The sequence below is a fragment of the Grus americana genome, chromosome 3 (genome assembly GCF_028858705.1).
Source record: "Grus americana isolate bGruAme1 chromosome 3, bGruAme1.mat, whole genome shotgun sequence".
NCBI lineage: Eukaryota > Metazoa > Chordata > Aves > Gruiformes > Gruidae > Grus > Grus americana.
The window spans coordinates 74855289-74879409 of record NC_072854.1 but is presented as its reverse complement, the minus strand read 5'-3'; the positions used below and the strand labels follow the sequence as shown (position 1 = coordinate 74879409).

Sequence of the window (24121 nt, the reverse complement as noted above, 5' to 3'; positions counted from 1 at the left end):
TTTCATAGCATTTTCATAGCTTTGTCTCTCATTGCCCTTTTGCTGCCAATGTCTGTATCATTGCTTTCCTAATTCCTTAGTCATCTTCCACTTTTTATTTCATGTCTGCTCCTCTCTTTTCCCCTGGGTTTAATGAAGCAGGAATCTAGCAATACACTTAGCAGGGTCAAACTTTTGCACCCTCAAGAGTAGGATGAATTCAAGGCAAAGCCATTCTAAGCAGTTCTCATTTCAATAATCAATTATTTTCCTAGGAAGAGAAAGAAAGTGCCAGTGATTTAGTTATCTGGCTCCCAAGCTGCAAGATATGAGTAAGACCTTGAATTTTCTTACCTTTACTCAGACCTTCCTTGTCGTTGTTACTTGGTTTATTGTTGCAGGCTGGTTCAAATTGGCAAGCCACCATTCGTGTTATGGGAGCAATCCAGCTGTGGAAATAATGGCTACAGTTCTCTGCAACATTTCTGTGACTTTGCAAATGAAAACAGGTGAAAGTCTGTCTCTGTGTATCATGTTTAATTTCTCCATTGCACAGCTCTCCTCTCTTTCCATCAGCACTGACATTTCAATCTTGAATCACTTCTTTTCCTTTCTGGTCTTTTTAATCATTTCAACAAGGGAGAAAGAAGCAGAGGGAAAAGAGAAGGGACTGAAATCATGTTTCCATATAAATTTAGCTCAGTGGAATGGGCAAGGAAATAGCAAAGGAGTTGTGAATTAACTCAGTTAATAACCAAATACCTCTTGCCTACATGCAACAATGTGGTTACTGGGATCTTTATAATTTTGGAACTTGTGCTGTTAGGCCTTTATTTCAAATAAAATGTCATAAGCAGCACTCTTCCCAACATCCACTGAACAGCACTTTTTTAAAGAAAGTTTGTACAGATACTTAGTAAGATCAAAGGATGAATTGGATCAGCAAAAATTCAATTTGGATGCTTTTAAAAGGAAAGCCTACTTTAACTTCCATCCTTCTGGCTGACCTGGAGACCAAGGCAGATTCAGTGGCAAAAAAAGTTTCAGCACTATCTTCTGCCCAAATTGAAGTGTGATTTCAGATCACTTGTCTATACTTATACTATATGACTTTTTGCTGCCTAAGGACAAAAAACTGTCTCCCACATTTCTTAAATAATGCTCAGTTAATTGCAACCACAGTATAATATTTTGTAAATTGGAGGTAGAGCAATTAGAAGGTACATGGAAGGTACATGGAAGGTACATGCATTTTATTCCTATTTTTGCTTTTTCCCTCAGGAAATGAAAACAATTTGTGGAGAAGGAAGAGATTTTCTTTGCTGTTACATATTCTTGAGCTGTGATTTTCAGTCCTCACTGTCTTCAGTGATAAACAGCAAATACAGTGAGCATGATGAAGAAGTAATATAGGTAAAAAAAAGGGGATAACTGTTGAAAGAGTATCAGTGGAAGCTAGCCATGTCTGTGTTAATGCCATACCTGTGCAGCCTTAAACTGAGAGATCTCCTGCTTCCTTGAAAGAAGAGGATCTTCTTCCTTATGGGCTTCACATGCTGCCTGCTACAGAAAAGACCTGAATGTGTGTCTGTCTGTGTGTGTGTGCTTCCAATGGAAAAAAATGTACTTTGGGTTTTTTCTTTGACTTGATTACTGTAAGAGGTATTGGGAGGATTTCAGAAAGATATATGCCATTTCTCAGTACAGTATCCTATACGTACAGTAAAAAGATAAAAGGGCAATTGAGATATTTGCCTTATTTGTAAAATCTGACTCAACATATCTTGAAACACAAGTAACCTGAATTTGTCTGCAAAAAGGAATATTAATGATACACTAGCTGTTTTAGTATCAGGATATATATTCTCAATAGCAGCATTGTACGCTATTATTCTAAGAAAACAAATGATGGCTGATAATGTCCAAGAGATCTCAGTGGACTAACTTGAGTTTTACAAGTGTGCATGAGTTTAGACTTGGATGCCATACCTTAAGTGGAAGATATTTTCTTGAGAAAATAGTCTTTTTGTTAACGGACTCATAATAATGCTTTATTAGAAGCACAAAAATAGTTACATTACTATGAACTGAGAATATTGATATGGCATTGCAAATAGACCAGGTATTATTCAGTTTCTTTTCTTCACACATGCACAATTTAAAGTCTGCTCACCTGTCTGTACCATATTGCCGAGGATGATTTTTTAACTCCATTGAAGTCTGTGACAACTCGCCTTGATTACAGCAGCACTGTGATGATCTCGTTTTCATGTACACATTGAATGAAATAGAGTAGTCATTCATTTCTTTGTGTGTTTAGCATTTTTATTTTGGTTTGGGCAGAGGAAAGAAATTCTTACCAGTTAATGATATGACAATAAAAATTAAATAACAAAAAGAAAAAAATGATGAGTGATAAACCTAATGCATGGAAATGTCAAAAAACCCTGTTTTGATGGTATGCATATATCTGTAATATGGAAAATGAGGAAACTTTGCCAAAATGTTCCACTAGCATGGAAAACTGCATAAACGAATACTCTCTCAATTGCACATCCTGACAAAAGACTTTGAGTGGCAAAGCTCCTTAGATATTGCAATCCATTATCATAAGTAAGAGCCTGCACCACAGTGCCTCAAAGGTCATCACAAAAACCATCACAGACATGCACTGTCCTGTTTCAAGAAAATATCAAAATACTGAAACTTTAGCAGCTCCTGGGGCTCTTCATAGCCAGCTGGGTGACTCCTGCCTAGAATGTAAAATCTCTCTACACTCCTGTAAAATTCTTTTTCCCAGAGTCTCCTCCTTTTCCAGGCAAGGGAAAGTACTTCACTTTTTTGTTCTCTCAGCTAAATTCTGCCACCTGATTGTCAGTATTTATCCCCTCATAACTTAAAGAAATGGCTGAAGCATTAGACTACCTAGGTATGAGAAAGAAGAAACATCAATAACAATAGAAAGGTAGCGCACAGAAGAGTCTGTGGTCATATATAAAAGCTTGCATTATGGCAGAAGAGACTGCTTGACTACCTTGTCCAAAGAATGGATGTGCGGTCACAGCCCCCTGACCACAAGGTTCTTGATGACAAATCAGTTATCTCATGTGGTCTCTCAGCAGCAAAAAAAAGAGTAAATAAAAAGGCCCAAAGTTTCTCTGTTTTTCCCATCCCATTAACGGTGAGCATGTTGAAGTGGAAGGAGAGAACTTGCTCAGCATATTCTTGAGAACAGATGGAAGTGAAGCAAGCTCTCTTTCAATGGGACTATGTACACTGTAGGTGGATTTATCTGATCAAATGCAGAGATCTACAGTGTAGATGTCTCCTGCCAAGTTCATCATGCTAAATTCCTTTTGTAGTCAATGAGAGAAATGAGAATTCCCAGGATGTGGCTCATCCTGACGTCGACAAATATGTTTAGTCAGACAAACTGTTTCCAAATACCTATCTCTCAATTGATTGGAAAGGGAATCTGAAGGGCGAGTAATTAGTCACAGACTAGTTAGAAATCAGTATTTACCTAATATCTTAACTTTATCTTAAGTTAGGTATCTTGAATTCCACTCTGCATTTCTTTTCTAGTAGGAGCAGGACACCAAAAGATTTTCCTGTATATTGCCCAGGCATGGTGCTGCCATTTCACCTGACTGTGTACTGGGGCTCAGAGGAGAGGCACTGGGTTTCAGAAAATCCCTCTATTATTTACATCAGTCCTTGCTTTCAGGTTTTTACCAGAGCTGTAAGAGTTAAGAACAGCCTTCCTAGTTAGAGTAGTATGCTGAAGATAAGCTTTCAACATACACAATTTTACAATGGACTTTGATAATTTTTCATGTGTGATGGCATGGTACCACTCTTCAATTGCAGGGAACTGGATTGAATGTCCTTTTCAGTCCCGTATTCCTTATGCTGTAAATAACCCTTTCATAGCACAGACAATTGGAGTTGAACATGCAGAGTCCAGCATTCTGCTCAGAGACATGATTTTCAGCAATATTATCTTCATCTTTAGTTAAACAAAATGAGGCATAGAGAATAACAGCAGGTTTAGTAAGATGAGAGCGCCTTCACCTTTCCCAGAACCCAGTACAAACATTTAAATATTCTTTTGTAACATCTTACATTCCAGGTCATGTTTGGAGATTAAAAAATGGAGATTGGGACTGAGGAAATGATTAACTTCATTTACCACATTTGTTTGCTGATGTGTAACTCCAGTGGGAATCAATAAAACTTTGTGCACTCATACACACAGCTTCCAGCCCCAGCTGTCTGGGCCAAAATGGGGATCAGCAAAGCTGTCTGTCTTTTGCATTTCTATGCTCTGGTAAGATTTCTTCGCCTTACATTTGTATTAGTAAAGTTAAACCCAAATATTTTCAAAATCAAGTTTGTGAAGTCAGGTTGTGATTTTCAGATTTGCTGACCAACTACCACAGTCACTGCAAGAACATCAGACTCATGGTAGCCGATCATTGCAAAAAAATCAAGGACCTTTACTAAGGTGTCTGACTATCGTCTGAAAATGGTGATATGTATATTTAAAGCACAAATATTAGTAACTTTGTTCCACATTAAAGACCTGTATCACACCAACAGAATCTGTAGCTCTTGACTTGAGAAATATCTTTTGTAGGAGCTGGCACAGGCATGAAAATAGGTGCCATGATCCTAACGAGCTGCTGCAAGATTATGATTTAGGGAGGGGCTTAAGATACAGAACTCAGGTACCACACTTGAGTATTAGGCTTGAGAAACTAGGCTGTGATCAAACTGGTGTGAAAATGGCTGGCTGGGACAGCGCTAGAGAAACCGCTGTGTTTGGATACCCTGTTATAATTCCTTATATATATATACATATAAAATCTATATATACCCTTCATAATTACTTTTGGGGAAAGGATCCAGTCTAGACAAGGATGCCTTTCTGATGTTCTTAGAATTAGACTTTTTAAAGTCTAAAAAAGGGCCTTATTTCATTTCAGCTAAACCATCTATTAAACTACATTGAAATGTGGATCTGGTCCTGTATCTGCTTATTGCCTCTGTTACTATGAAATATTTCACAGTTTAGCAATCCTAGTTTTAATCCTCCTTTTCTGAAATGCAAACTTTTAAAAAGCATCATGAGCAAAGGCATAGAACATTCACTCTTTTCTATGACTGCATGTTGACGAGGCTTTCTTATTGCATATAAAAATATGAGCAAACTAGACTTTTAGCAGATTAAAATATAATTTTCAGTTGCCTACATGTTGCAGGATTTGTTTTTCAAGGAAATATAAGTGGATTTACAAAATGCTAAGCAATATGGTAAACTTTTAAAAATATTTATGTTGCTTTTTAGTTTATTTGTAAAAGCTTTGGGCATTTGGAGTAAACATTTCAGCAAACGCAGTACACAATCAGCTTTCATGTAACATAAAAATGTTAGCACGTTTTCGTTTAGACATTAGATAAACCTATTTTATTGTTGTAGCTGCATTTTTAAGATACAGTCATAATCATGTCAATACATTTTGTACAATTATGTAGTAATTCAGAAATACCATATAACAAATATAGAGAAAAATGATATAATATAGCAGGAATGTGCCATTTGTACATTAGGTTATTAAGAGTTATTTTATCTGATTGTACTTACTACTTCCAGGTAATGCAGTATTGTGCTTCTCAAATATTTTGGATTAATCCAGGTTCTTTTCTAAGAGAAATGTCTGCAAAGCCAATAGATCAGTTTATTTTTATGGTTGTCCTGATCAATTTTCCTGTGCTATTCGTGTGCTTATAATATAATGGACTTCAAACCACAATGATGCATATTGCTTATGTTTTGAAATCAGTTTTAAATTTTTATTTTGAAGTCCTTGTCAGACAGTTTAAGCCACATTTTCCCTTTCTTGCTGCTGCTTAGAGATTCAGTTAAGTTTCACTCCCACTTGAGTATGCATCCCACCCAAATTCTCTTCTGTTCAGCTTGAACCAGCTAGAATGCACATTTTTTTATAAGCAAAAATGAATGAGTAGCTGAACTGGAACCATTTTGAAGAACACAAGGAATTTGAGAGTAGAGATGGAGTCACAGATGGCTCACAAATTCATTGCTTTATAATCCTGCAAAAGGGTGTTAGAGAAGTGAAGTATTCCGTCTCATGGTCTACATACTTCCAAGGTCCGCCTTGCTATCACATTTGATTAATTCATAGCTTTGCATAAATTCATCCTCGTGACTCCTCTGTGAATAAGGCATTTACAAGATAAGGAGGCAACATTAGTGAGGTCTAAGATGGAATAGTGCAAAGTCTCAGGACATTGATTGGGAAAACCCGTCTGCCATGCACTAAGCTAATATTTGTCTTCAGAAGGAATACTCCGTACTGCTGAAGGCTCTGTCTTTTCCTTGCCTTCTCCTGTCTTCCTCACTACCCATTCCAGCAGCACTGCCCTGTACCACTCCCAGGAGAATGAGCTTTGTTCAGTTTGCCACCATTAGTACGAATGAAAGAAATAACATTTTAACACAAATGCTACAAGGGAAGCTGCACATAAAGTCACGTGCTCTCGGGAACTGTAGCAGGAGAACAGCTTTAACAAAATGGCCTATTCCTCTTCATATGTTGTCCCCTCTCAGTTTCAACAGGGCCTTCCTCTTGAAAACAGGACACCTTTAATGAGTTTCCTTGTATAAGCACTCTGTTAATATCTCTAATTTTCTTTTATTGATGATAGTGGAATAATATGCACATTTGTGGCGGACTGAGGTTTGAAATTTGCTAAATATGTAACAAGTGCAGAACATCAGTTAGGTAAGACATATGTAAAGTAATATTGATTCATCAGCAGTGTGTTTTGTTTCAGTTTTATCTTCTAGAGTGCAAGAAAAGGAAGGAGGAGGATTACAGAGGAATGAAAGACAGAAGAGGGTGCTGTGCCTGAAGTAGGCGGGTGGCACACTCCACACATCAAAGTTTGGTCTTCTCATATTTGTCTAAATATTATGAATGATCCTTTCTGAACTATCCATTAATAGTGTGCTTTAAGCAATTCTGTGCCATAGATTATCAAAGGCAGTTACTTATTGCTGAGGTTAATTTATAATGAATAGTTTCCTCCACATATCTCTCACTCTGACTTTTATCTCTTACCACAAAAATAAGCAAGACAGATATGCTTTTAAGACACTGTGTAATTTGTCCCATTTTGATTAAAATGGTATCATATGCTTCCAATTTTTGTGGTCCTTGTTCAAGCAAAACACGCACTTGGAAAAAATAACACTCACTTGGAAAAAAATAACACAATGAAAATTTCGTCCTTAACTTAAATGGGGCCAGGATTTTGGTTTTTTAGGTAAGAGATAATGCATGGAAAATGAAACTGAAATAGTATCAGTATACTGATGAGCCTTTTCACTGCTAATATGTTATTGTTACTATATGAGAGGCGTGGAAGAAGGTCTATCTGCTCTTCAGGTAGATTCACACAGGTATGACATTCGTGTTGCTGGAAACCCTCTGCAGTTTAGTCAGTGTTCTCTCTCTGTATCTTCCAAAGAAAATGTCACAGTTCTTTCTTTGAACCTCTTTTAAACCTTGTAGGTTAGAAACAATAGATATGACAATAAAAGTCAAATAGATCAGCTGCATGAAAATATAGAGGAGCACTGTTGCCCTTTGAATTTCCTGTAAACTGTGGACATGAGGCTGGTGGTTCTTCGGGGCATTCCAGTGGCAATAGAGAGACTTTTTATAAGAGCTTATCTGATGGAAGAAAATTCAGGCAGAGACATTAGATCCACAAGAGGAGTATCCATTTTCTTGGCTTTCAGGTTGCATAAACTGAGCCGTAAACATCTGGAAAAAAAAGAAAAAATCACTTCTTGTGTAATGGTATTTTTTTTCTATTTACAGCTTTTTCAGTGAAATTTTCACTCATGTGGGGTTTGAAGAAAAATACTGCAGAAATCCTGATGGGAATGAAAATAGACCATGGTGTTTCACCAGATCTGCTACCAGATTAGATTACAGTGGCATCCCAGAGTGTAAAATCCAGAGTATGTATGTTTCTTCTTTTCGTTCTCCCCACTATGTTTTCTACCATGATTTTTATTTTGTTTTGTAAAATATATTTAAGTATGGGAGAATATTCACGTTCTTCTGTGTTTGTTTTATTTTAAATCAGGGATTTGCTTTACATGTGAATTTAGAGCATTTTTATTCATAAGGCTGAATTTGTTCATATGAACTTGTGGCACAACCCAGCCACTAAAATGCTGTAGTTTGATAAGGTCCAGTTACTGTGCATAGAATAGACTTTGGTTTGGCTTCTCCTTAGGGTAGGATTCTTTACTTCTCTGTACCCTGCAGTGCTTCTCCTCATACCTCGTTCTTGTCTCTTACCCTCACTTTTTCCTGCTGTCTCCAACTTTGCTCTTCCAGCTGACTTTTTACATTTTTCTTTCCAGTACTGCTGCTCGTTCACCTACCAATGCCACACTCTTGAGTCTGCTGGAGTGGGATCGTGTTCAACTTGGTCACGTTTCTGCCTGATTGCTATTAAAAGGAAGTGCAGAATACACTTCAGGAGTCTAATTATATTTGAAAATGTATTATCAAGGTAAAATCCTCCCTACAAAAGTCAGAGTTTGTCCCCCCCATAACTGGTCCAGTGCAAAAATGACCTGAGACTGGTCAGCATTTTGAATATGAGCCAGTCTTAGTGGACTAGTCAGCTGCCAGTACACATACCTTACAGTAGGCATATTTCACTGCAAGCGTAAAGAAGACAAGTATGAAGTATGAAAAACTAATCATATAATGGCCAGCAAAAGAACATTTATTACACGGTTTATTGATCACTTCCAAAACAGTAGTTTGTTGAAATAATATGTCTCTAGCATGAAAGAACAGCAACATGGGACAATGTTTTATCTGTGATGATGACACTCCAGTAAATTAAACAGGTCAGGAAAACATTCTATACCTTCATACAACATCTGGTTTCAGATTTCCAGAATAATGTTATTTTCACTCTATGTTTCTATTTCAGGAGTTTAGATATAAATTATTGTAGCAACCCAGATGATAAGAAGAGGCCCTGGTGCTATACCACCACCAACATGACGTGATGGCATTATTATGGCATTCCTCAGTGTCCAGAGACAGCATCAAAGAACCCTGGGAAAATGGGAGGGAGATACAACTGTGCTACAGAAGCACAAAATACAATGAAAGATCGTCATTTATGTTGCAAAAATCTCTACTAAAACTCTGCTCAGTGCTATTGATTGTTTATTGATCTTGTGTGCATGCTGCAAAGCTTTCTCAGTCATGGGTAGGAAGTAGGGCCTTTTGATCACAGGGGAACTGACACTGAAGGTTTTAAGTCTGCTGACTGACAGACTAGTGAGTTCTAGTTTTCCTTTTATATGTGTAAGTAAATATAAGAACATATCACAAATGAACGCAACCAGAGATATATGGTAAAAATAAAAATACTGGACTCCACATCTCTTATTGCATGTATTGGCAGGGTAGGGGGAAAGTGAAAATGAGAATGAAAGAAAAAAATAAATAAAAGGATAGCAATCAATTTTTTTAAATCCTGAACATTAATCTCCTGAATCTAACTAATGAAAAATTACCTTTGAATAAATTTTAGAGCTGTCTGTGAAGGTTTTGCTTCCCTAATACAAACAAATGCTGTGTGCAGAAGTGAAATTGAAATGCAAGTGCTCCTACCAGGTACCATCTGTTACGTAAAGTCGTTCCAGACATCCTTACAAACGCCTTCTGGTCTTTATTCTCAAACATTCCTGTGACTGCTTATTAATATGTCTGATTTTTCTAACTCACTTTTATCTATTTCCTGAAGGTCACAGGGTTTTTTTATTTTTTAAATTTAAACACATAAGTGAAGTTAAGGGCCTGATTTCTGCTGTTTATTACAGATGCTGATATGTCAACACATTCTTCAAGTCCAGAGGAGTGCTATTGAGAGAGAGAGGCTTGGGTTACCATGGAACAGTTTCTTTTACTTTCATGGGAAAGAAATGCCAAGCCTGGAGCTTGGTGATGCTACATCATCACAACAGAACAGCAAGGGATTTCCCAAATGTGTATGTTTGGTTTACATTTTTTGTATTATGTTAGCCAGTTGCTCTTGCTTTCCACACAGTTGCCTTACAGTACTTAAAAGTAGAAGGGAGTGTGCGCAATAAAAAAAAAATAATCATGTGTCCAAACATTAAAAATGACCCTTTAGCCATTTTTTCACAAAACTTAAATTGTGGACTAAATGTAAATGAAGAGGGTCCCTTCAAATTGCCCTTACAAATTTTAAGAGTTGTCATTACTCTTCAAGAACATATTGAAGAACAGCCATTCAGACATATGGCAAAATAGCTGTCTGCTTTCCAAAACTGTCTCTTTATAAATATTTGAGAGAGCTGCAATAGGCTTTAAAGTGCTTTGGAGAGTAATAGATGGAAGAATTGAACAGCTTGACATTTATCAGTGGCCTGGATTGTCTTTTATACGGCAAAGCAATCACAATGCCTAGCAAGCCTACCCTTAGTTGCAAACTGGAATGGAAAAGATAAGACTAATATAATTAATTTAACTGACGCCTGTCCTTTTCAGCTTTCTCATCTGTCATTTTTCCCCAAGTCCTTCCAGTGTATCATTACTTCTTCCCACATAAATCTCTGTTCAAACCTGCCAACAGCTCATGTCTTATTTTCTGTTCCATCCCAAATCACACTTTTTTTATCAACATTTTTTTTTTTGGTGTGTGAAAGGTTTCTGTTAGTGAAACTGTTGGAGATTTTGTGACTCTTCTGATTCAAGATGGAGAAATTAATTGAGCTCTTTAAAATTCTTGGGGAGAGGAAGACCATACCCTTCACTGTCCCATCCAACTTTCACCGCGCAAACACTTATGTGGGGAAATGCTCACCGAATTCAGTAGAACTATTGCTATATAGGAATCTCTACTCAAATTCACATGCATGTGTGTTCATGGGTCCTTGGAGCTAAAAATTATAAGGGACTCATCTGTTGTTTTCTCTGTTTATGACAGCGAAAAAAAATCTTTTTAATTTTATGGTTAGCTCCTACTTATGAAAGATATGGTTCAGTTCAAATGTGAATTAAACCAAATTGGATATTTTCTGCACTTGCATATATGTTCTAATGAATATTAGTAAAGAGGAATACTACATCATCAGGCATTACTCAGCCAGTCGGAACATTTGTACAGCCTGCGGTTAAGACTCTACAAACATTGTTAGGTTTTATTAAGAATGAGATGGACAGTTACATTGCTTGCTGGGAAAGTCCTAACTCTGTCATCCCCCAAACTATGTCTTGGCACTGTGTGAGACCATGCTAGCCAGCATGGGCCAGAGCCATGCCAGGGAATGTGCTATACAGTTAAACAGTTTGCACCATCACGAGATAGTGTGCAAGCCCAGACTCTGGCCATGTTTAGTTTCCTAGCATAGACGTAGTCTTTGTCCCCTCTTCAACTGACAAAGGATGGTTTCTTGATACTGAAATCATTACCGGACAGGCTGGAAGGACTAAGATTAATGCAAGAACATTCCAGCATTGGGATGAGTGGGGGACAAGGAAAAGACTAGATGTATTTGTCCAGGGAGTTAGTAGTACATCCAGCTCTGGGCATGGACACAGATCACCCTCTGAGATGCGCTGTAGATGTAGTTGCTGAGGTGAAGACAGTCTTCTTGTGTACTTCTGAGTCAGCAAAAGAAAGTATGATCCTGGCACCATGGCAGGTCGCACTAAAGGCCTGGCAAGAATGGGACGTGACTTAGGATTGGGGAGTGTGCCAGGGCAAGGGAGACGTCACAGGGCACAACCACAGCTTAATAAAATGGAAGCAAATTCAGAGACAAACAGAAACCCTTGCCCTTCCTCAAGTTCACGGGAGCAAAACTCTTAATGAAGTGGAAGGGCAAAAGGAAGGTAAAATTCTCTGAAAAAGGACAATACAGTTAACAAAACATTCCCTTTTGACTGCTGCAATAGAAAAAAGTTCTCAAACTTAGTCTTTGTTACGCACATGTATTTATGTGCATAATTATTTATGATTGTTCACCTGGACAATACATTGCACTACTGAAAAGTAGGAGGGAACCCAGACTGTGCTGTGGTCATTGCTGCCCTTTGGAGGATGTGTCCCACTGCCTGTCAAGTGCACTCGTCTTCGGCACTGTCTTAGACTCCGAAGGAACTTGTAGAAAGTGGATTTGACTGTAATGTGGGTAGATGGTGAGATAGAAAAAGCACTAAAAATAATTTAGGAAAGATCTAGGTCCAATTTCCAGCTAATACAGTGAACAGGGATTAAATTCAAAGTCTCATACATATTCCTAACCTAATACTACCTTCCTACTATAAACAGCTGGTATGCTTCCCTTGCAATGAACTCAACTATGTCCTTCAACTATAGAGTTTGAAGTTCTTCATCCTAACCCACTGACCATTCTTAAATTTCTCTATCCTTATTGCAAGCCTGTAGAAAGTACATTGTTCGTAGAATTTTGTTTTTCTAGTTCTTTGGTCCTGTGAATATATTCACTGATTTCCTGTATTATTGTTTATGACTGTATTTCAAGTTTCTGCTTGATGCTCTAAGCAAATCAAAATTCTCTGTTAGTCTTTGTAGTTCAGTTCTTAGATTATTACCCAGGTGATATATACTCTGTCCTCCATCTAAAATGTAAGAGCTGAAAGGTACGCACCATGCCTTGTCCTTCCTTTTCTAGTGCTTGAACTACCTGACTGCACACGACATGATGCCATTCTTTTTTCTGTTAACTGATCAGGAAGACAGGCTGTAGGAAAGGACCACCCCATTACAGCTCTTGACTCCTAAATCATGTAAAAAATCTGTCCAAAATGTAGTTATCCATTGCTAATCAAAAATAACCCCAAAGACATGATGAGGACTCAGGAGCCAGCATCCCTTGTGCTCCAGCAGTGATCCTGAGCAGACTGCTTTGATCTATAGAGGTCCAGTGCCAAGAGGTGCTTGTTGTGCATGTGGATGGATGTAGGATCGTGAGCAAATAAAGTTTATGAGAGAATGAGTTTGAATGAGCAGAAACAACTCCTTTAGACATTTTGTAAAAGAAATCACCTTCTCCTTCCATGAGTTTTGTTACGTTGATCTCCTTCAGTGCAGATTACGGTGCAGTGCAGCAATAGCTGCAGATAAGCTCACGTCAGCACCTCTGCGGCTACTGCTGCAGAGGACTCACTAACTCCCGCTGAGCACCGCGTTGGTGCTGCTACACCACCTCAGGAGAGGAGCCTGTATGTCCTCTGGATTTCAGTAACCATGAAATATAATACATGAACATACCATCTCAGACAAGCTCAGGAGGGTCTGTGCCAGGTGCTATTAAGGCTAATTACTTTAGCTGCTATATCTTGTTAATGTGGCTATCCTGCTTTTTACTCCAGAGCAGAGTTCAAAGCTCTCTTGGGTGAATCACATACCTGGCAGAGACAGGTAGAGGGAGGACAGGGAGGATTGTAAATGAAGAAAAGCAGTCTGACTCATTACATGCCATTTGCAGAAATAACCCCTCACATTGTTCTATAAAAATATGAAATAAAAATATGAAAAGTAATGAAATTAAATGAATTGAAGAATGAAATGACGTGAAATAAAAGGCCAGTCTTAGCTTCTCGCTGCCTCTTGAGCTTTTATGCCTTTATAGCATACAGATTTATGATATTTGTGTAATAGATAGGGAGAAGACTTCCCCAGGCAAAGTTCAGGTTATGCTATTTATTTGCCCTTGTACAGCTCTGGTGATATATTCACTCCACTTCTGTGCCTCCTTTTTGCACATTACTGATATACTGTCACTAGCATATTTGCATTCTTTCTTTTTCAGGGAGACAGCGGAAGACCTTTTGTTTGTCTTGTCCAAGACAGTTTTGTCCAATATGCCCTCACCTCTTGGGATCTTAGTTGTACTGTGCCGAAGAAACTTTCTGTCTTTGTCAGAGTTTCTAGTTACAGTTCTTGGATTAAGTACGCGATGGGAGCCAACTGATCCTGGGAATGGACTGCCCTCTCCTGGACAGCAGCATGCATATTTGAAATATGAGATTCCAAGTGCTACATTAAAATTATATTAAATTTTAAGAATAAAAATTCAATATAATCCATTATAAATTACTGTAAACTAACACTCTGATAAGTAGCCAAACTGATGGCTTGTTCCTCTCTTTCAGTATGCTCTGTATTTCAGTGCATTCTACAATAAAACCAGGTGAAGCACCCATTCAAAACATCCTCTTCTCTGGGTAGCTGAATCTCACACCTCTTTCTAGCTCTCATAGAGGTTGTATTGTTCTAGGTCTTTTGTGGTCTCAACATTTTCGCTGACCTCCTGCATTATTAATGGCCATAATGCCAGTTTTCTCTCAGGGCCTCCCGTAGGTCATGAAAACATCAAGCAGAATTGTGGGAGACAGAGGTTCTCCGTAGGCTGACTTTGGACTGCGGATGACTTTCAGACAGCAGTATGTGGCTCTTGTAGTCTCCGTGCTCTGGAACTTACCTAACAGCCATCACGGTGATTGCCAAGCATGAGTCAGCAAAGAACCCTTCTGTTTTAGAGGTTTCTCATACTTGACATTTGGCATTAGGCAGGATTTTTGCAGAGTCTGGTTTGGTGGAAATGGAAGAGACCTTTTCTTCATTTTTGTGTACGGCAAGTTCAGAACTGTTACTGAGTCTCTGGACCAGAGTACACATGGTCCAGTAACATATCAAACGGCCAACTCAAAAACTTCTCCATTGGACAGGTTGATACAAGTCTTCAGAGCTCTTCAGCACTGTTGTTGACAACCAATTACAGTGCAAAGTAAAAATGACATCAGATCCTTAGTACCTACCTTGTCTCAGTGCGTAAACATCAGAGGTAGGATTTAATTGCCCAAAAATAGATGGCTAGGGTCATTTAGAAATCTTCAGGTTCTTGAGAGATGTGGATGGGGCTGGCAGAAATGTTCCAGGATATGAAGGAGATGCAGTCCTTTCTGAAGTGGCAGCTGTAGTCCCCGGAGGATTCCTTAGGGAGGCTAAAATGGAAATAGATGCTTTGCTTAAACAAGTCCCAGCTTAGCTGTAATTCTTCTGTCCTATTTGGAAAGAATAGGTGAGGCTAATGAAGATTTTTCCCTTTAGCTACTAAGATACATAAATACGTTTTACTGTTCCATGATAATTTAAGACATGCAACAGAGGAAAAGAAAACAAAGAAGCTGCCATGCATTTGAGTCTTTGCCATGCCTTATAATACTAAACTAAAGAACCATCAGATCTCAGTATAGCTATTTTAATGTTTCATTTTGCACTGGCACATTCATTCTTCAGTAGCCCGTTCCATCATGGTTGTCCCTGCATCCAAACAATACCATTTCTCCCAGAATGTGTCATAAATAGCACTGCTTTTCTTTCTGGAAGTATAATGAAATACCGTCTTTAAGAAAAAGACTGACAAGCTGTCTAGAAATGTCAATACACCCAAAAAATCATCTGCATTCATAGCCCCAGGAATAATTTTCACTCTGTGTTTAAATAACAAGCACCCTGGACTAGATTCAAATATCCATTGCACAAGACTTTCATCATCCTGCTTTTCTCCTTGGAGAGCAGAGAAGAGATAGAAATCATTTTTAAGGACTTCAAACTGTTTGAGCTGTGAATTTTGCTGCCTGTGGTTTGGTCACATTAATTTACTATTTAGAAAAATGCATGCTTTGTTCATTTCCCTACAGTCAACACAGATATCAAAGACCAGCCTCAGCATCTGTTTTGTAAATTCCAGTGACAAAATCTTTATTGCTTACAATGACATGTATGGCAGGAAGAGCACTCTTTCATCCCAGTCCTAAAGCCAGTTTGGCTGTATAATATTATCGGTTAAAACGTTGCTGTCTTTTATCCCATGTCCTCACTTGCTACTTTTGCTGGTTCAATAGAGCTGAGAAAGCTTTTGAGCAATACCCCAGTTATTTCCCACACTGAATATTCTGTACAGATGAAAAAGAGTAATTGCACGGCTTTTTCCTAAAAATATGTGTAGAAGTTATTAGATTTATTATAATAAATGCACGCTTGTACAGCAGAAAGAGGATAATGGCATAGGACAGGTATTAATGTCGAGTAAATTTACTAACAAGATTAAACCCTAACAGTTCTTACCATGCCCATTATCTTGGCAAGAGCCAAGCAGATGATGTATATCAGAGAGAACATTACTGCAACAGTACTCTTTCTAACTGAACAACCAAACCTGCCGTTTTTATCATTAAAATATCCACTTTATAGATATATTTACATGCATTAGTAGGTACACCCAGTAGACTCTGGTTATCTTATTTGATTGAATAATACTGTACTTTCATTACTCATATTATTAGAAGTAACAGTAGTCCGTACGAATTTTGCAAGTGTCTTGACTTCATTGTCTCATAAAGGCACAAGGCTAAAACAAAGCTTTCAAACCCAATGCATTAAGACATTACAAAATTCATTGTCCATCTCACTACCCTAAAAATATCACCCTTCTTTCATCTTAATCACCATGCACATGTGCTGTGCTTAATAATCTTACATGTATGTAATAGAAACTGATAAAACTTTTAACTAGGTTTTTCAAAAATTTTATTTGTTTCTATGTTGACTCTATCTGCTCTTTTTGCTGGAAGACTATCTAAATAACATCTAAATAACAAAGACTAGCACTGTGTAGATATTCCTTCCTTCTTCTCATAGGAAAATCCTATAAAATGGAGAGATAGAGAGAAAAAACCCAACTCAAAGAAACAAAAATTACTTTGAAAACAAGAAGATTTTGTCAAAGGATGATTTACTTACCCAGGCAGTTTTTAGCATCAGTTTACACAATTCAGTAGAGAACTAGACTAATTTAAGATTACTAATCTGATTTGGTTTTATGTAAATTTTTTCATTCTGTTTTGCCTTTAGGGACAGTGCACTATATTATAATAGCCTACATATTTCTCTGTTATATACTGGTTTAGAAGGCATAGGCTGCATAACTCTATAGTTTTTCATCTTCTGTAGGAGGCAGATATATTTGATGCGTCAGGTGTTATATTAAGGATTTTATACCTGCCTCATAACCCCTATCTGCATGGTAGGGGTAAGGATGCTATAGCATCAGTAACTAGTTTTATTATTTCATTCAATTGCTGTATTATCAATCTTACCCTTGCCTGTGAACTAAGTTTTCTGTTTTATCATGGTTCTAAATGTAAAATATGAAAATATTTTGATAAAGATTTTTAAAAGTTGCTGATGGCTTTTAATATAGTTAAACTTTAAAAAAACCCCACATTACTGCGCTGATTTCTTTATAGCAGCTATTGTACATAAGTCACGAAATGTTCAAAATACTGTTTTGCTCTTAAACAGAAATTTTCTAGCAATAGCCTCTTTCAACCAGATGTTCTTGTTTAGAAAAGTTTGGATTAAGTCCACTCAGCAGTTTGGTATTCTGTGTATGAGATCAATTCCATTAGGGAGAAAGTAATAATCTGTTACAAATTCTGTTTTTCTTAGAAAATGAATGAAAAAAAAACTAAAGTAACATTGAAATGCTTCTAGATGATGTGTAATACCAGGATCATATCAACAGTGTTGGTCTCTGTATATTTATTTTTTATATATATATATATTTAAATGTTTGGCTAGATCAAATTTCAGTATTCTGAGTAAGCTTATACGAAAAGACTTGCTTCAAACTACCTAATACGGTCTTACAGTGTGTGTGAACCAACCTGCTCTATCTCACCCCTGTGTATCTCTCGATTCTCCTGCCACCACCTTTACTGGCCCAGCCTACCACCTTTGTCAGCCCAGCTGGCATGGCTGGAAAAATTAGATGAGCTTTTAGGCACAAAGAAGGACTTGTGTGCACAAAACGTTGTCTAATTTTTCCAACTATATTAGTTGATCTAACAGAAAATACTAACTCCACCTATAAATCTTGTCTTGCCCATGTCCTTAGACCACCATCACAGCAAGAACAAGCAAACAAAAAGCCTTTTCCACCTTTATTTGCATGGAGTGGAACTCTGTTCCAAAGGCTTCTCAGTCCACAAAATGATTTCCACCTCTTTAGAAGATAACTGAACTGATAGACTTTTCCACCTTAATTGTTCTGATGTAGTTAAACTGACAAAAATACCTAAAATTAGGTGTAGTTATGGAAGAGTTCATACTAACACAGATTCTGGCTGTGCCCTGCACAGCACAAGCTGCACTTCCATGTATATTTTTTACTCCTGTATCTGTATCTTTATGAGGGTTTCTACTTACGTGGCTTTGCTAGCTAAGCTTTCTAAAGGAGATCTAGCCATGACTTTTCGCTTAACATGCACATAGATAAATCGCTATTCTGACCACTAAAAGTGGGTCTTCTAAAAGTAGATGAAGAAGCGTGGTCTTTGCTCACTGGGAGTAACAATTTGTTGAACAAGCCACACAGCTGAGTTGCTGAATTTTAAATAGCTTTCCAATCCAGCTGCATGCTCTATTTGCCAAGCATATTATCATAGCAATACCAAATATCCTTGACTGTGAACAGAAGCCTGGATGCTGCTTTAGTAGTAACCCACTTTCCTCCCTTCTTTTTAGCAGTAGGTAAGATCGTTGAAAGAAAAGTCATTTTTCAAACATAAATAATAGCTTATCTCCCTGTGTAAAGGGTGATTAAAGCTAATATGCTTTCTGGAAGGATTCCCAAGACAGACAGCTAAATCCATTTCTAGCTCACTAGATCAAATGGGCTTGTTTTGCTTTGTTAACGTGAAGTTCAGGTGTGGAATAGGAATTGCACTTGTACAATGTCTCTGAACATCAAGGCCTCTTTCCCAGGGTACCTAAGTATGCATTTAATTTGCAAATGTAGGGCTAAACCTTAAAAAGGCATTTGCAAGCCCACAAATCTGCAAGTTCTGCAGATGACTGAGGGGTCACACTGTAGAGCTCCTGTTTGCTTTACTGTTGCCTGAGTGCTCTGTCCCTGCGTTTGTTCCCACACATGGAGGCATGATTGTGGGGGAAGAGGAAATGGACATTTTGTGTAACTGTCCAAAGGGACATTTTCTGCAACTGTCCTCCTTTTAGGTAGACATGTTTCTCCTCTCTCTCACCCCAGGCAGCCAATTTAGATCCTGTTTTATACAAATACCTCCTCCTAGTGTCTCTAGCCAAGAAGCAGCAGAGCTAAAGATTGTATTGTTTCAGTGCCCTCCAGGAAAGAAGCATAACGTCTCAAGAAGGAAATCTGCATAACCTGACAGTCTGAAACTCCACAAGCCAGAGGAGAACCTGGGCAACAGCTGCACAGAGGACAGAGGATCATGGTGCTGAGAAGCTGTTCACTATCTCACCAGAGAAGAACGTGGCATGACCTCACATCAGAAAAGGGAGGAAAATAAATATAGTTCATTACAGCATGGGTTGGCCAGCATGTCCTAATATAAAGGCCAGTAGCTTCTGCCTGTAGGAATTTAATGTCAACTTGTTTCCAAGGAAAATAAAACTGCTATTAAAAGGGACTTTATCCAAAAGCATGTATTCTAAAGTCATTTTAAGGTTGGATCAGTGATTTCATAAAAACACATCTTTTACAGGAAAGAGAGTACGAAGCTGGGTTGTTTTGGGGTTTTTTGCTAGAAAGCCCAGTTGCCAACAACATGAGCTAAGTTTCAGATTTGCTGGAGAGCAGGAGCTGAGGATGTCTGAGGTCATTTTAGGCTTAATGTTACAACTGGACAAACTACATATTGTTTCATTTTACTGGACAAAGTTAGCTCCTACGTGTGTTCTGAGCTGACTGCAGACAGTTCATTTAAATTAAATGTATGCAGTCATCGCAATTGTTCAGCATTTGTTTTATGATAGCAAATTTTGGTCACCAAAAAGTAACCTGTGACAGGATATGCAGCTGATCACCCCCACATCTATCAGGGAAAAGGAGAGGTCATCCCCTCAGATGAGAAGGAACAAGATTCTCCTCAAAGGGAGGCCCAGTTTAGGACAGAAAAATAAATTTCAACAAAATACCTGAGAAATATGGAGGAAACGAGGCAAACCTAGGGCTAAATAGTCTATACGTTGTGCATGTAAGATACTGTCCAGCATTATAGCTGTTCTTACATACAGTTTTGACATTTACTTTAAACCCAATAAAACATGTACTAATAGATGTCATAGCAGATTATTATCTCCAGTGAAATGCCTCTGCGAAATCAGTAAGTTCTTCCCAAGGGCTGTAAGAGGTGATTGCGCCAGCGCTCCCTGTGCCAGTCCAGCTCCCAGCCCTGCGCCGAGGGCTTCTCCCCGCAGGACAAGTCACAGTGGATGTAAGCATGGAAAAAAATCAGGAAAAAAGGTCCTTATTGGTGCTACATTTGTGCATCTGTAGGTGCAAAGATAAGAGGCAGTCAAATGTCCTGAACTTTCAGTTTCTCCACTGAAAGAAACTGCTTTTGCAGATTTTTCCCTACAGAAATGCCTCTGACCTTGGACTCTTCCCCATGATGCAGGATGCCAGCTTGGTCTGGGGAAAGCAGGGAGGGATTTAGAAGACATGAAACTAAATGGACTTCTGGACAGACGGTGTTTATAACAAAAGAAACTGTGTGTGCAGAGCCCCATGTCCTGGCCTGGCCTTGGTCCATCCCCATCCCCGGGGAAGTGCCTGATGCCCAGAGCTGGGGCTGCCCCACTGCCCCCGGCTGCCTGATCCCGCCTGGGGGTGGGACAGGCCCTGGCTGCCAGGCCCTGCCCTGACGGACCCACGTGGAGTTCTTTGGGGAGCCGAACAGTTTTCTCCATGGCCCTTGCCATCAGGAAAGGGTTTGCACCTTCCTGTTTGACCCCTGCTCACACCTTTGTTGTCTCCAGGTAGCCATTCCCCTGGTGGGGAGCGTGGCGAGTCAGAGCGCATACAGGAGCCGATGCACAAGAAGTGTCTGTCTTGTTCAGGCGGGGTGACCAGCTCAGCTCTCCGGCAGAGCGTCCTCCCAGCCGGCTGAGCAGAGGCACTTTGCAGACTTCAGGAACTGTCACACTCTACATGCAACCTGGTAGTACTTAGGCTGTCTCCAGCCCTGTCTGAGCAAGTTTCACAGCAGGACTGGATTGACCCCGCATGTGAAGTCATCCTGAGACAGGATTTTTCCTGAATTAAATTTCTGGAAGAGAGCCCTTAGCCCAAGGTTTACTATCTGCCAAGAGGGTATTTATCACCTGACATGTCAGAGTACCAGCAGGTCTAGCTTTGCAGCTGCAGCAAAGGTGATCTAGGACCACCTGTAGGAGAAGGATAGGTGTGAATAACATGGGAAACAGCATGGAAATAGCCCCTCTTGCGGTGCCTGTGTGCAAGCTTTGCTGGGATGAGCAACTGCCTGCCTGGTACATTTGGAGCGGAGCTGGAGGAGTAGGGTCTGGGGCCATGTGGCACAGGGGTGGCCATAAGACTGTGGCTCAGTAGGGGGCTATGAGACGTAGCAGTCATCTCAGTAATGTCACCTCAGATATTTGTTCCCAAACAGCTTTTTGAGCCGCTACTGTCATACACCTACTTGCTTTAGCAAATGCTGAAATTTATCATTAATGTATAATGAATATGTATTAGTTATATGAATAGGAATTAATATGCATTAGTTATATGTGTTTTACTTGAGGTGTTCTGCATGTAGTTCAAACTTAACATTGCATCCATTTGTCTGAATGCATTTCAAAAGAGCCTGCCATTATATTTCTTACAGAAACATAATCTATGCATGCAGAGGAATTACTAGGATCTATTAGGCTTGTACTATCCGGGGTTATTTTTTACTACTCTGCTATTCTACTTGAAGCCTTGCTAATTTCTCACAGTGTCAGATGTGAAAGAGCTACACTACAGGAAAAAGCTTTATGTTAGACATCAGGAAAGCCTTAACTGTAAGGATAATTGTTAACTGCTTTCCTGAGGCGGGTGTGGAGTTGCCATGCTGGGAGGTTTTTAATCTGTGGTTGTTCAAGCAGCAGTGAGGAAGGACGTGGTAGAGTCGATTCTGTTTGAGGGAAGGGAGGTGGACTAGGTGGCGTCTGGGGACCCATATCCAGCCCTTCAATTGCTATAGTAAAGCACACAAATTCACACTTGGAGTATATACAGAACATTTCAAATTAAAGATTCAGTTGTTTGTATCCACATGCAGGAGAAGAAAATATGGGACCAAACAGTTGCAGGAAGAAATAAGCTCTAGGCCTGTGCTTCAAACCTTCCTCAAAGGCAGCAAGCTATAGAAACCTTCAATTTTGGAAGGAGTTAGATCTAGACGACCAGATGTTTCTGATTATTAACAAGGACATAATTCCTCCTAGTATGCTCCATCAGAGTGGTCTGTCCTTCAGGTGGGTCTCAATCATATACCAATATGTGCAGGTCATACAGACTAAAATGGATATCAGTCTCTTGTTTAGCAAGGTCATTGAGGTCAAGATGTTTTTCTGAAGCATGTTATCATCTGATAATTCATTACCTGGCTTGTCCAAATAAAGAGCTTTCAGCGGTGCTAGGAGTGGCTGGTAGCGCCCGCGGTGCTGACGCTGAGAGAGGCTGGGTGGATGAGAGCCTGAGGCAGGAGAGCAGCCGCAGGGTGGGAGCCAGAGCCCCGTTTTGGTGGGTGCCAGGAGGACACAAAGTCTCCCTCACCAGCTGCTGGAGAACTGGCAGAGGCCAGGAGATCAGGCCTAGACAAGTCTGACTTGCATGTATTTCTCGTCATAGCTGAGGGGCACTCCAGCTAAAAACAACTGAACTGTCAAGGTGAGGCGACTCCAGAAGTTGCAATTATGTTGTGAATAGCAGGGGCAAACCAACTGTGCGTGGTGTGCCCCCAGGCAGGGGGAGCTGCCACTTGAATGAAATGGCGTTGCCTGTAGGCTCATACTGGAGATGTTTTGAGAAAGGAGGCTTCTGAGTGTTCCCAGGGCGGTTTGGAGAAGAGGAGATTTTTCTTCTTTCTCTGAAGAGAGTTATTCTGCTCAATCAGTCTTCCTGGGGCAAGGATTCAGCGTGCTGTGCTCTTCCCAAAGGAAACCAAAATGCACTAAGAGATGACCTACAGCACTGAACTGCAACTGGCCAACTGAGCAGCAGAGCATGTAGATATAACCAAGGTGGTTAATGGGGACAGTGGCTGCAGGAAGTTGAGTATGTAAAGCTCTGGAGTCCCAGAAATGCAACATTTCCTCTTTTCATGTCTACGAGCTGTGAGAGGATATCAGTGGAGAAGGAAGGCAGAAGGTGCAAAAGCCACCCTGCAGAGAAAAGAGGAGGATTACTGCCAGGGGCTTGTGGAGAGCTGCAGCACAGCTGTTTTGAGGAACTATTTAGGTGTCACAAATCTAATTCACAGAATTAGAAGAAAAAGACAACAAAAAGGATCATCTAGTTCAACCATTGAGGCATAGGAACAAATACAGACCCAAAATGTCTATCAGACATCAAACCTGTTCCTGAAACTTCCAGTCGTGAAGTTCCCACAACCTCCCCAGGCAAAATTCCAGTGCTTCACTCTCCTTCATGTGAAAGATTTTTTCTCCTAATCTTGATTTTAAATCTCTTTTGTATATTTAAATCCATACTGCTTGCCTTACTCTCCACATTTATGGTGAATAGACTATCTACTCTTCTTTGCAGTAATCATTATATATATATATGCACACACAAACATATATACATGTAATAGACATACATTGATATGTCTATATTTGAAAATTCTTCTTGTGTATTCCTCTAGTAACATAATCTCTAGCCAAAACAACCCACTATTTTTCATTCTGTCTCCTTTCCTCTGACCCACCCCACACAGCTTCCCAGCATGTTCTGCCGGATTTGAAATTCTTTAACTTGGCAGGAGCAAGATGTTTCCCTGTCAGCCAGGCTCATTTGATTTTTCAGATGTATGGATGAGGCCTCAAGTCTGTATTATTTATAAGATTTCAATACTTAACTATATATTTTGAACCAGGCAGCCTCACAGCCTGGTAAAAGGAT

The 24121-nt window shown here is 39.3% G+C and overlaps 1 long non-coding RNA gene across 2 annotated transcripts; it reads left to right on the top strand.

The window, feature by feature from the left end:
- Positions 1-4224: 4224 nt before the first annotated feature.
- Positions 4225-14314, top strand: LOC129205414 (uncharacterized). Of its 2 annotated transcripts, XR_008576717.1 has the most exons (5): positions 4225-4309; positions 7893-8035; positions 8447-8598; positions 9932-10099; positions 13913-14314. It is a non-coding gene; the product is annotated as an uncharacterized LOC129205414 (long non-coding RNA). The 2 variants fall into 2 exon arrangements; XR_008576718.1 differs by lacking the exon at positions 8447-8598.
- The last annotated feature ends 9807 nt before the right edge of the window (positions 14315-24121 follow it).